The sequence below is a fragment of the Triturus cristatus genome, chromosome 7 (assembly GCF_964204655.1).
Source record: "Triturus cristatus chromosome 7, aTriCri1.1, whole genome shotgun sequence".
Classification (NCBI taxonomy): domain Eukaryota; kingdom Metazoa; phylum Chordata; class Amphibia; order Caudata; family Salamandridae; genus Triturus; species Triturus cristatus.
This window is the reverse complement of record NC_140590.1, coordinates 150817768-150830468: the sequence shown is the minus strand read 5'-3', so window position 1 is coordinate 150830468 and position 12701 is coordinate 150817768. Positions and strand designations below refer to the sequence as shown.

Below are 12701 nucleotides of genomic sequence, written 5' to 3'. Positions count from 1 at the left end.
CGAGGAGCCATGTCTGACTACAGCCATTAAATGCTGGTAGCAGCACGAGAGCGCAGTGGACACGCACAGAGGGCGCGACAGTGGCGCACCAAAGGCAAGAACGTCTGCGCCCGTCTACTGCTGTACGGGGCCAGTCACTTTGCCCAATTCAGAACCTTTTCATCAGCTGAACTGACACTGCTCCACTCAGGGAAATTTGTACTTAATCCTCATGCAGGTACTGGTCTGGTCAAGAATGGGATGATGGAAATTAGAACCTCTTTTCCTGAACTCTCACACCCTGGCCACCCTGCAGGACACACCCAAACTCAGGACAGAAACAAATGTCAGGCGTTATCTGTCATTTACCTTAATACCCGCTCCATGGTAAAACACAATTGAACATACACATGGTCACTTTCCCCCCTACATAAAAACAGGATGCCCTGCTCGGCAGCATGCCAAAGGCAAGCCCATCTGTGCCAGATACGTAGCCAGGGCCAGAAATGCTGCCAGTGTCGGACCAGATCGTTGTCTTTACACTTGAAAAGAACTTATAGCACTCAAGCCAATAGCCAATATCTGCCAACCCCCCACGTCTACAGAAAGCATCAAAGGCCCTTTTTCCTGCCTTGCATGTAAATATACCTGCAGTCATGTGGCTGGAAAGATTGCGCTGGTCAAAAATTCAAACCAAACAGCTATGCTGTGGCCTTATAAACGCTAGATCTCTAGCGAAAAATGCCTTGCATATTCAAGATATGCTCTGTGATTGGAATTTTGATTGGAATTTTAAATGCTTCTTTGTCACAGAAACATGGCCAGCGGAATGTTCTGACCCCGATATAACACAAGCCCTTCCCTTTGGCTATACTATTTCCAGATTAGATAGAAACGGGCAAAAAGGAGGTGGTATAGCCATACTATATAAGGACCACTTGAAGTGCTCCATCTCCAAAATTACGGAACTAAAGGAAGCAGAAAGCTTGTTTCAGTTTTAAATTAGACAGCTGCACTACGTTTGCGGGGGCCCTGATTTACAGGCCCCCGGGTTCTGCTCTCAAGTTTTTAGATACCTTGGGCGAAAGCATAAGCTCTATAGGGGTCAGATACTCAAATTTTACTCTTTTAGGTGATTTTAATCTCCATCTTGAAGCAACAGATACTCTTAATACAAACACCTTCACAGAAATCATAAATACACTGGGGCTAAAACAGCTGACATAGGGGTCTACACATCATGCGAGACACACCCTGGATGGGATATGTACAACTTAACCACCGCCCTCTAGTCATGATAACTTGGTCAGATCATAAGCTAATCCCTTTCAAGTTTGACTTTAATAACGTCCAATTAGCGAACAAATCCTGCGCAATCAGGCTTCACACGGAGGTGGAATAACTTGCTCTGTAATCCCAATCTGCAGAGCATAGCAGAAGCCGAAAAACCCATTCTTACAAGGGATCCTGAAATTGACAACAATCTTTTTAATGACTGGATGTTGTCACTGGCCAACACTTTAGCTCCACTAAAGAAAAACATTATAAAAAAAGGTCAGCTCCCTGGTTTACCCCTAGTTTAAAAGCCTTACAGGGACAATGCAGAAAATTAGAGAAGCAATGGCGGAAAAACTACAAAACAGAAGACCTGGAGCTTTTTAATTCAGCACTTAGATCTTACCACCAGCAAATCAAAATAGATCAAAAGACACACTATTCCAATTTAATAAATAAAGCAGATAACCAGAAGACCATTTTTAATAACCCAAAAAGCCTAGAACAGGAAATCCCTCCATCACAGGACCGTTGTGATTGAATCACTGGTTTCTTTGACAACAACATTCTCGATTTAAAGAAAGACTTTATGAAAACACTCCCCCAACCTAAAAAGGTCCAGACCTTAGGGACAAGAAAGAACGTACATGTTTTAAGGAGATTAACTTAGAACAATCTAGGCAAGCTATCCTCTCCTGTAAATCAGGCTCGCCTTTCGATCCATGTCCCCCAAAAATCCTACCTACGCTGGTGGACACTATAAATCCCATTATCAATCAGATCATTAGCACCACTTTTAGGCTAGCTAAAATCCCTGACATCTGGAAAACCGCCATCGTGAAGTCACTTCAAAAAAGAAACTTTCGGATCCCACTACCCTTTCCAATCTTAGGCCTATCTCAGAGAAACTAGTTAACATCCAACTTAATGATTTCATGCAAGAAGCTAGCATCCTACATCCCAAGCAATCTGGTTTCAGACCCAGCCACTCAACAGAATCAGTACTACTCCATACCACCGAGACCTTAAGACTTGCCCTGGATCAGGGTAAAGATGCGGTACTGGTTCTGTTGGATTTGTCAGCTGCCTTTGACACGGTCTCTCATGTTATCCTGAGAGACCGACTTGCACACAGTGGAATCACGAATAATGCATTGGCTTGGATCACATATTTTTTTAGAAAACAGGCATCAGGTTGTAACAATGGGAAGTTACAAATCGGGAGAAAAATGGCTGGCATCAGGGGTTCCTAAGGGCTCGTCCTTGAGCCCAACCCTTTTTAACCTTTATATGGCACCACTTCTCTTTCTGATGACACTTATGATGTTGAATCCATTGCCTATGCAGATGACACTCAACTGATCATCACCCTTTATAAAAACTATATAGTGGCAGAAGAATATTTTCACCACTGTCTAACAGCAGTGATGAATTGGATGAAACTGAATCATCTTAAATGTAACAGCTCTAAAACAGAGATTATGCTGTTTGGCATGTCCAATGTATTCAGGCCTAACCAGTGGTGGCCATTAAATTCGGCTCCACCTCCTAACACAGTAGACACTATGAGAAATCTGGGAATAAAATTTGATCACACATTATCCTTCCACAAGCAAGCTCTTGCTGTGGCAGGTACTTGTTTATAAATAATAAAAATTCTCAGAAAATTCTTTGATCTACTCCCGGTACCTGCTAAGAAGAGGGTGGTGGCCGCTTTAATTTTATCTCGCCTGGACTACTGTGATAGTCTTTATGCAGGAACCAAAAAAATGGTTCTGAGAAGACTACAGGTAGTCCAGAATGCTGCAGCGAGGTTGGCACTCAAACTGCCCAGAGACTCCTCCTCAGCAACAGCACTAAAAACCCTCAACTGGCTGCCTGTTCATAAGAGGATTATTTTCAAAGTTCTGACCATCATCTATAAAACCACAAAAAAAAACTGGACCAGAAAACTTAAATTCCAGAACCAAGCTGTTAGAACTGGGGGTCTCTAGTTGGCAGAGGTAGGTACCGTTGACCAAATAGGGATCCTTGCTTCTAGTCAGGGTAAGGGGGTACAATCCTAAACTAACCCCTGCTCACCCCCTTGGTAGCTTGGCACGAGCAGACAGGCTTATCTCAGAGGCAGTGTGTAAAGCGTTTGTGAACACATACAGTAACCCAGTGACAACACTACAGATGGACACCACACAAGTTGTAGTATATAAATAAGTATCTTTTATATAGACTTAACACAAGTCCACAAACAACAAAAAACCACAATACTGTACTTAAAAAAATGGTAGAAATAGCTTAGTTCACTTAAGATGTAAAATGCGACACATTGAGTTCAATGTACCTTAGGATGCGTAACGCTATACAGCGAAAGTGTTGCAGGGAATGTGATGTGTCGGTTCCTTACACGCAAGAACGGTGATGAGTCGGTTCCCTACTTATGCGTAGGGGATGCGTCGGTTCTTCTCGGCATGGGGAGGTGATGTGTCGGTTTCTTAATGCGCTTCCGTGGCGATGCGACCAGCAACACCGTGATGCGATGAAGATCCGGTGCAATGCGACAAAGAAGACGTCTTCTTGATGCGACACAATGCGTGCATGCCCGATGGCCGTGCGGCGACTCAACGATTCTTCTGAGCCACAACAGGCCCTGCGACACGCATCCCGGTGTTGCGGCGGCATCTGATGCGACGTCGATCCTCTTCTCCGGACATGCGAGGCACTTCGGCAAAGATGTGACAACTGCAGCAGCGACACGCTTTCCCAGCGATGCGACGACAGCGGCTGTGGCTGTGACACGCTTCTCCGATGAGGCGGCGGCATCTGGCGCTACGGCGATCCTCTTCTCCGGTACTGCGAGGCGACATGCTTCTTCTTCGTGCGTCCACGCTTCCAGCTCCTTGCGACACGCAGTCCCTCAGAAAGCCCAACACAACTGCAGGCTGCAGGCACTTCCAAAGAACTCTTGGGGAGCTGGTGGGTGAAGTCTGTTGTCCATGACACTTCAGCAGGAGGCAAGCTCTATCTCAAGCCCTTGGAGATCCTTCACAAGTTGATGAAAGTACACACAAAGTTCCTCTCTCCTTTCTTTGGCAGTCAGGCAACCACTGCAGGCAAATCCCCCAAACAGCACTCAGCTTAGGGATAGTCTCTCTGGTTCCTCTCCTCAGCAAAGGTTTCTTCTTGTTTCCAAAAAGTGATTTAAAGTTCTGGGGTCTGGGCCCCCCTTTTTATACACAGTTTCTCTTTGTTCTCTGAAAGCGGAGAGACCTTTGCCTACTCCAAACCAGTTCTGGTCAGTCCTGGAGCACTTTCACAGTGTAGGCCAGGGACATCAGACGCACCATAGGAGGTGGAGCCAGCATTGTGGAGGGAAGGCACAGCCCTATTCAGGTCCCAGGTGCAACTCCTCCCACCCATCTACATGCAGATCTCTCTATTCAGCCCTGTGCTGACTCGCCCTGTCTCCTGGAATCCCTCAGCCCCTGTCACTCAAAATCCAGACAAGGAATACACAACCTAGCAGAGGCAGGCTTGGACAGTTAGTCAAGAAAATACCTACTTTCTAAAAGTGGTATTTTCAAACACAGAATGTTTGTTATAATCAAACTGCCCATTCTGGCATATGGGGAATAGGTAGCCTTGCGATAGTAAAACACGAAAACGGCTCTAATTCACTATTAGGACATGCCACACACATCAGGGCATGTCCTACCTTTTTCTTACAATGCACCCTGCTCTTGGGCTTACCTTAGGGGTGTCCGATATGAAGAGAAGGGAAGGTTTAGGGACTGGCGGGAGGGTGCACTTGACCAGTCAACATGGCAGTACCAAACTGCACATAGGCTCTGCAATGGCAGGCCTGAGACACACTCTACAGGCTGCTTTGGTGGGTGGCACAACCAGTGCTGCAAGCCCACTAGCAGCATTTGATTTACAGGCCCTGGGCACCCATGGTGCACTGTACTATGGCCTGACCAGTAAATCAAATAATCCAATCATGGAGTCACTAGTCCATACATCAATTTACAATAGAGAGCATATACACTTTAGCACTGATCAGCAGTGGTAAAGTGCCCAGAGTCATAAAACAGCTAACAACAGGTCAGAAAAAATACAGGAGGAAGGAAAAAGTTCAGGAATGACCCTACAAAAAGGGCCAAGTCCAACACAAGCCATATACCATGCAACGTACTCTACTGCCATCTTCAGAGAATCTTTTAACAGTCCCCAATTTTAAACTTAAAACTAGAGGTGGAAAGACAATTGCGGTCCTAGGGACCAAAGCCTGGAACTCCTTGCCACCACAACTTAGACACACACAAACGGAACCCATTTTTAGGAAGTCCTTAAAGCCTGGATCTTCGGTATTCCAGATAAAACTGCGTGGTCTCTTATCTAAACTCTGCCATTTTAGTTAATTTTTATTCATCTCCTTTCAGATGTTCTTCCTCTGCTAAAGAGCCAAGGTACTCCTTAGAGTGAACGTTGCGCTATATAAAACTACAATCATTCATTCATTCATTCATACACCTATTATTGGTGTCTGAACAACCTGACATTCTTTTGTTAACAGAAACCTGGTTATCACAGGATTCCTCCCCTGACATCCTAGCTGCACTACCTAGTGACTTCTATATCCTTCAAGCTAACCGCCCTCAGGTGAAGGTGGGGGGAGGAGTAGCAAGCTTAATGGCGGAAAAACTGAGCTCATGATATTGGTCAACCCCCTTAGTTTTAAATCCAGTTCCATGTGGCCAGCTGGCATGGGTCCTCCCTCGGTCCCTAAGTCAGAAATCAAGAGCTTGGGCATCTGGTTGGACCAAGATTTGAACTTTAGTGTACAGGCCAGGAAGACAGCAGCTATCTGCTATGGCCTGCTTTGAATGGCCCGCAAAGTCCTCCCCCTCCTCCCCTTTCAAGCTAAAAAAGTACTGGTCCAATCACTTATACTTTCAGACTGGACTATGGTAATGCACTATATCTGGGTGCCCCCACAACAGTAGTCTCCAAATTACAGTCTGTTCAAGACAGCGCCGCCAGGCTGCCTGACTGGAGAAGGTGACCTCTGCTGTCTGGGCCCTGTGGGAAGAGCAACACGACCAGGGAGCCGAGGGAGGCTTGGTGTGATACGAGAGCAAGGAGCAGTTCAGAGAGCACCCCTCCCCTCCCTAAGTGTCCCTGAAAGAGAAGGTTAGTGACTCAGGAGAGGGGGATGTCGGGTCCAGAGCGAGAACTTTCTCTGAGACACGTGGCACCAACGCCACCAGGACCCAATCTGCTTCCTTGGGCCCAGTTCCCGATGGCTCTGGGGGGACATTCTGCCCCTTCCAGACTGAGTGTTTTCAATTTGTTTTGTGAGGCACTCACCCCCCCCCAAGGGCCAGACATTGAATGGCAACACGAAAAGCAATGGATAGGAGATTGAGACGCTACCTGACCTAGGGCCAGAGCCAGGGGGACAGAGATTGTAGTACCTATATTGACTAGACCTGACGGCGGGCTACAGAGGCTGAGTCTCCGCTGCACCGGCCCTCGGAGTACATTTCAGAAATGGCATCCAATAAAATCAAGAAAGAACACTTGATTAAGGACCTCCTCCTCAAGACTGGTGCTGGGGGCTCCGGGGCGGCACCTTCCCCGACTGGCTAACCCGCAGACATAGAGCAGGGCGACGTGGAAGGCCCAGTCACACTCACATTCTTAGAGACCTTATTCGCCTCCCTGAAGGATGACCTTCAAACCATGAAAAAGGAGATAACCCAGGAACTGCGTGAAGTGTGGAGGGAACTGGACTCAATGGGCGACAGGGATGACATGTTAAAGAAGCAGGCTACAACATGGGACAAGGAGATAGACCAGTCCAACAGGAGATAATCCGCCTGCAAGACCAGCAAATGGACCTCCAGGCGCATGCGGAGGACCTTCAAAACCGTTCCCCGCGGAACAACATCAGGATCCGGGCGGTCCCATAGGGGGCTGAGGGGCAAGATATCGAAGCTTCTGTTGAAGAACTTTTTCGCTTCATCCTGGATCTCCGCCGTAACAACGGATCAAGCTGGACAGGACAGGTGGGCCCTAAGAAAGCAGCAAAGGCCCCTCCGTCAGATATCCTCACCTGCATCCATGACTTTTAGCTTAAAGAGAGGATCCTCCGAGCAGCCTGAGACAAACATCCTGTTGAATTTTGTTCCAGTAGGCCCCTCCTGTACCAGGACTTAGCAGCATCTACTCTGCAAAAGAGAAGGGAGTTCATACTGATTACTTCTCACCTGCACTCAAAATAAATTTCATACTCCTGGGGACAGCCGTTCAGGCTAATCGTTAAATGGGACGGTAAATTACTCCAGATTCACTCCCTGCAAGAGGCCAAGCGGCTCTCTGGCCTCTCCGACGAAGAGCTGAGCACTCAAGCACAGGAAGGAACTAGGAGAAGATCCCATGGAACAGAGAGCTGGAAGATAGTTTGCCGATATCCACTTCACCTTTGACCTGACCCTGAAACTATGGTTAAAGAAAGTCAAGAGGTCATCGCCTCCATGGAGGTGGACTCGGCTTATACGGACTGAGCCCTGTTTGTCATGTTGATTGGGAGGTGGTGGCGGGTATAGATGCATACACTTGATGCTTCCCGGCTACCACTTTCTGGGGTTTGGGCGGGGAGGCAAAACAGGTCCTGCTGACATCTCACTCCTTTCCATGGGGTTGATCTCCCAGGGAAATTATGAGGTTTGTAATTTCATGTTTATTCTTAAATGTATTGTTTTGGGGTTAATTGGGTTCCCTTCTCCCTCACACGTAAGCTTCCCAAGGGCTTAGCAGGGGTTAGGCTCTGGATGCATACCACCTACACATTTACGAACGAGGCCGGTCCTTGTGGATACTACGGCCTTACAGACACATATAGAGCTCTAACGAACCTATACCTATAGCAGCGGCCCTGAAGATAATATAGCTCAATGTAAAAGGCCTCAATAGCCCAAATAGGAGATGGACCGTCCTGTCATTCTTGGAAAACTTAGACACACATATGTCTTCTCCAAGAGACACACTTGCTGTCCAAGGAGGATGCCCTCAGATTGAACGCCAGGGCCTTCCCTCACCAACTATTTTCACCCCAAGGAGTTGCCATTTTAGTTTCTGCTAAGTTCCATGGTAAATTAGGCCCTAAGCGTGCCAAAATCAAGGCTGCTGGTGCACACATTCACCCTAGGTCAGCATACGCTCACCATCGCCACAGTCTACGCCCGAATGCCAGGCAGAAAGAGCTTCTCCAGGAGGCGGTAACAGAGATATCTGAATCCCCTGACAGATCACTGATCAATGGGAGATCTCAATCTCGTCCTTAATAGCGAACTGGACAGATCTAATCAACGCTACAGACAGACCAGGACCCTTACTAAAAAGGGAGACAGCTTCTAACGGAGGAAGGGCTGACGGATATATGGAGGTCCCATAACCCGTCGTCTAGAGAGTATACATTTTACTCGCACTTCCACAAGACATATGCTAGAATTGACTACATACTGACCACCAACACGTTGTCCCAGCAGACGCAGCAAATCGAGATGCTTCCTTGCACTCTGTCGGATCACTCGGCAGTACGTATATCTCTAGCCCTATCTTGCTCACGCCCAGCCTGTTGGCTCTGGAGGCTGAGGGAGACAATGCTACAACACCCCATGGTAGTTCAGTGCGTCACGAAAGCTATAGCTGACTACCTTGCCACCAATGACACATCAGACATCCCTATACCATGGGACGCACTGAAAGTGGTAATTAGGGGAGAGTTCCTAGCTATATCCGCGTACGATATTAAAGTTCAGAGAGAAAAGAGGGAACAACTTTCCAGTGAAGTGACAGAGTTAGAGCGCATTCACCAAAGAACTGGTGCTCCCAGGGTCTGGAATCAACTTGCAGCAGAGGGAGCTCAACTGGCGGGCATAGAAATCGATAGAGACGAGCATGCTGCCCTGCGGCTTCAGCACGCATTCTATTCTAAGGGGGATAGAAGGGGGAAACTACTGGCTACTAGATTACGGACTCAGCGGCAGTCCTCTAACATTTCCTTGGTAATTGATCACACTGGGAAAGAGCAGACCACTGACCGGGGTATTGTAGACACCTTCAGGCAATACTATGCATCCCTGTACGGAACGCAGAAGCTCCCTGACGATGCCCCCACCCAGTACTTACAAGGTGTGAGGGCTTCCAGGCTGGTTCCAACCTAAGTGAAAGACCTTGAATCTCCGATTTGGCTGGAGAAAGTTAACCCCGCCATATCTAAGCAAAAACCGCTTAAATCTCCGGGCCCGGACGGATTTTCCTCCATTTTTTATAAAACCTTCTGCGCCACGCTGGCCCCACTGCTGGTGAGGGTATATAACTTGATTGGGTTGTCCTCTCCCATACCACCCACGATGCTGGAAACATTATTTACAGTTATACCCAAACCAGGGAAGGACAAACGATATTGCGCGTTGTACCGTCCTATTTCCCTCCTCGATGTGGACCTAAAAATATTTACTGGGATCTTGGCGCAGAGGCTCTCTCCCTGTCTTCCCAGGCTGATTGACCCAGACCAATCAGGCTTTGTACTGGGCCGCCAGTGCTCCGACAATACTAAACGTCTACTAAATATAATAGATAAATTTGAACGCTTTGAAGTTGAGCGCATGATATTCTCTGTAGATGTCGAGAAGGCGTTTGACAGGGTGCACTGGCCCTATCTCAAAGTGACACTGGGTCACTTCGGACTGCCAGAGCATTTTGTCAACTGGGTGCTCGGTAGTTATACCGACTGCGCCCCCTCAGTCAGGGTGAATGGTTTGGTCTCACACCCCTTCCCTATTCAACAAGGAACAAGGCAGGGATGCCCACTCTCGACACTCCTGTTCGCCCTATACATGGAGCCCATGGCCCAAAGAGTGTGCGACGATCCCTTAATCTAAAGGTAAAGTTCAGGTAGAAGATCATAAAATTAGCCTCTACGCTGATGATGTGGTAGTCACCTTGGAGCGGCCTGAGGAATCTTTACCCGCCCTACTGGCGGAGTTAGATTGCTTTGCACAGGCATCAGGATTTAAGGTTAATGTTAACAAATTGCAGGCCCTTAGTTTGAGCCTCAGTCCGGCAACACTAGAGACGCTTCAGCGGACACACCACCTCCAATGGACATGGAATACAATTCCCTACCTAGGCCTACAACTCACAGCCAGTATACAAAGCACTACTTTACTGAATTACACGACGCTGCTGCGACACAATCGCGATTGCCTCCGCAGATGGAGACCACACTCACTACAAAGTCCTCTGGAGTGCTTTGCTTGGCGAGACCAACATCCCAGAATGCATGGAGAACTAGGCTAGTGGGCCCCAACTAAAGGGGGGGTTAGCGATCCCAAACCTGCAGAAATACTACTGGGTGGTGCAGCTGAGGGCCCTGGTTGAGTGGTCCCGACCGGAATCGGAGAAACACTGGCTGTTCATGGATAGGGTCCTAACCAGGCAACCACTATGGCGAGTCCCCTTTGTCACGAAAGCAACTAGACCGTACAATCTCTACCTCTCAAAAGTAACGCATTCTACTTTATCAGCTTGGTACAGGGTCATCACCTCACAAGGACTCACAACATTCCCATCCCCAATCACACCTATAGTCTGCAACCCTGACTTTACCCCAGGGCTTGACACGAAAGCGTTTGCACAATGGTCCAAAGAAAGCTGCCGCTCAAAAGGGCATTTCTTTGACGTGGAGGGGCTCGTGTTTTTCAATGACTTTCATGCGCAGCTTAACATCCCGGAGAAGGAGCGCTCCCAATACCAGCAGATCCAACTCTGGGTAATGCGGCTAGAGGAACGAGGGGGGGGCGGAGAGACCATTTTCGCCATTGGAAAAATGGTTACTCACAAGACACACCGACGCACCCTTGACAACCCCTGTACAGTTGAGGTGTGAAAGGGAGCTGGCAGGACACTCTTGCAGAAGGAATGGATGAACGTTTACTATAGGGCCAGACATACAGCACGTAGCGTTGCTAATGTTGAAACCGCAACAAAAACAGCAACCTATTGATATTTGACACCTCAGCGTCTCCACAGAGACAATCCAACACGTAGCCCACTATGCTGGAGAGACTGCGGCTGACTGGGTAATCAGACTCACCTACTGTGGGAATGCCCCCAAATATCAAGCTATTGGGAACATGTACTAGACAACATTGACACTCACTTTAAAACCCAAATTCCTCGCTTTCCAGGCTACACACTCTGGGGCTTCTCACCTTCCCACTTAAATCACGGAAGGGCAGGCAGATGGCACTAGCGCTGCTGGCAGCCGTACAAAATATCCTATCTCACTGCGGGAAAGCAACACCACCTACCTACGTTGGATGGCTCCACAGACTGTGGGGGATCCTGGGGATGGAAAACATCTCCCTTTCACTCTCCAATCCCCTCCTTCCAGGACCTTTGGGAGCCCTTCTTATCGCTGCTAACTTCGGAATTCAAGGAACTCATTTGTCCTCAATATTTAAGATAACTATGACTAGCAGACCCATTGCACATTACACCACGAGAAGACAAGATGCCTCAGACTACAGAGGGATAGGCTAACGGGTGCGCCCAAGAACACCTACTGTACACGCATTAGGTTTTTAGAGGAAGGGTTTGGGAGGGACAGGGTGGGGGGGGGTTGTTCTTGTGTTTTGGGATCTTTTGTCTCCTTATTTATCTTAGCCACTCCATAGTTGGGGGGTACAGTAATGAGAATAGAATGCCTTTTAACTCTGTACGTTGTATGTTTATCTTGAAATTAATAAAGAAATCTAAACAAAAACAATCATTTGCAATGCAATCAGTCTGGCCTTTGGGACCTTACATGTATTTGGCTATGCAGCACATTAGCATGGGTGCTGAAACATCTACTGCTCGTTAACATGGAGGGAAAGTAAGCACCAAACTGCGTGACACGCCAGGGATGGGAACACATGGAGAGAACTGTTGCCTTCCAGCGGGAAATTGTATTGTTTTTAATATAAAATCAGGGCCTTCGGGGGTCATATCACCGAAATTACAAGATTTGAAAAAAATATTGCCTGCGCGTGCTTGTGAAAGGCAATGTCTATGGACTGGAACCTAGAGAATGCTAAAGTGATTCTGGTATTTCACTGATCTCTGCTGGTCGTTTATCAAGAAAGTTAAACAGAGGCAGTTACCAGAAAAATTAAAAAAAAGAAAGTCCCTCAGCAGAAAGCAATTCTGGTGCTTTACTGACCTCAGCTGGTTGTTTTCTATCAAGACAGTTAAATAGAGGCCGCTGAGCAGGAAAAAAGTCCCTAAGCAGTAGCAGACAAGTCCTAGGGCTGACCTCCAGAGCCCACAAAATACATACACACATAAGTATATACTAAAGTATATACAAGCGGTCTCGAATGCTCGACCTAAAAAGAAGG

General features: G+C 47.5%; 1 protein-coding gene across 2 annotated transcripts in view; it reads right to left on the bottom strand.

Annotated features, from left to right (window-relative positions):
• LOC146809074 (B-cell receptor CD22-like) overlaps positions 1-12701 on the bottom strand; it is a 594248-nt gene that overhangs the window by 149383 nt on the left and 432164 nt on the right. The window lies entirely within an intron of this gene.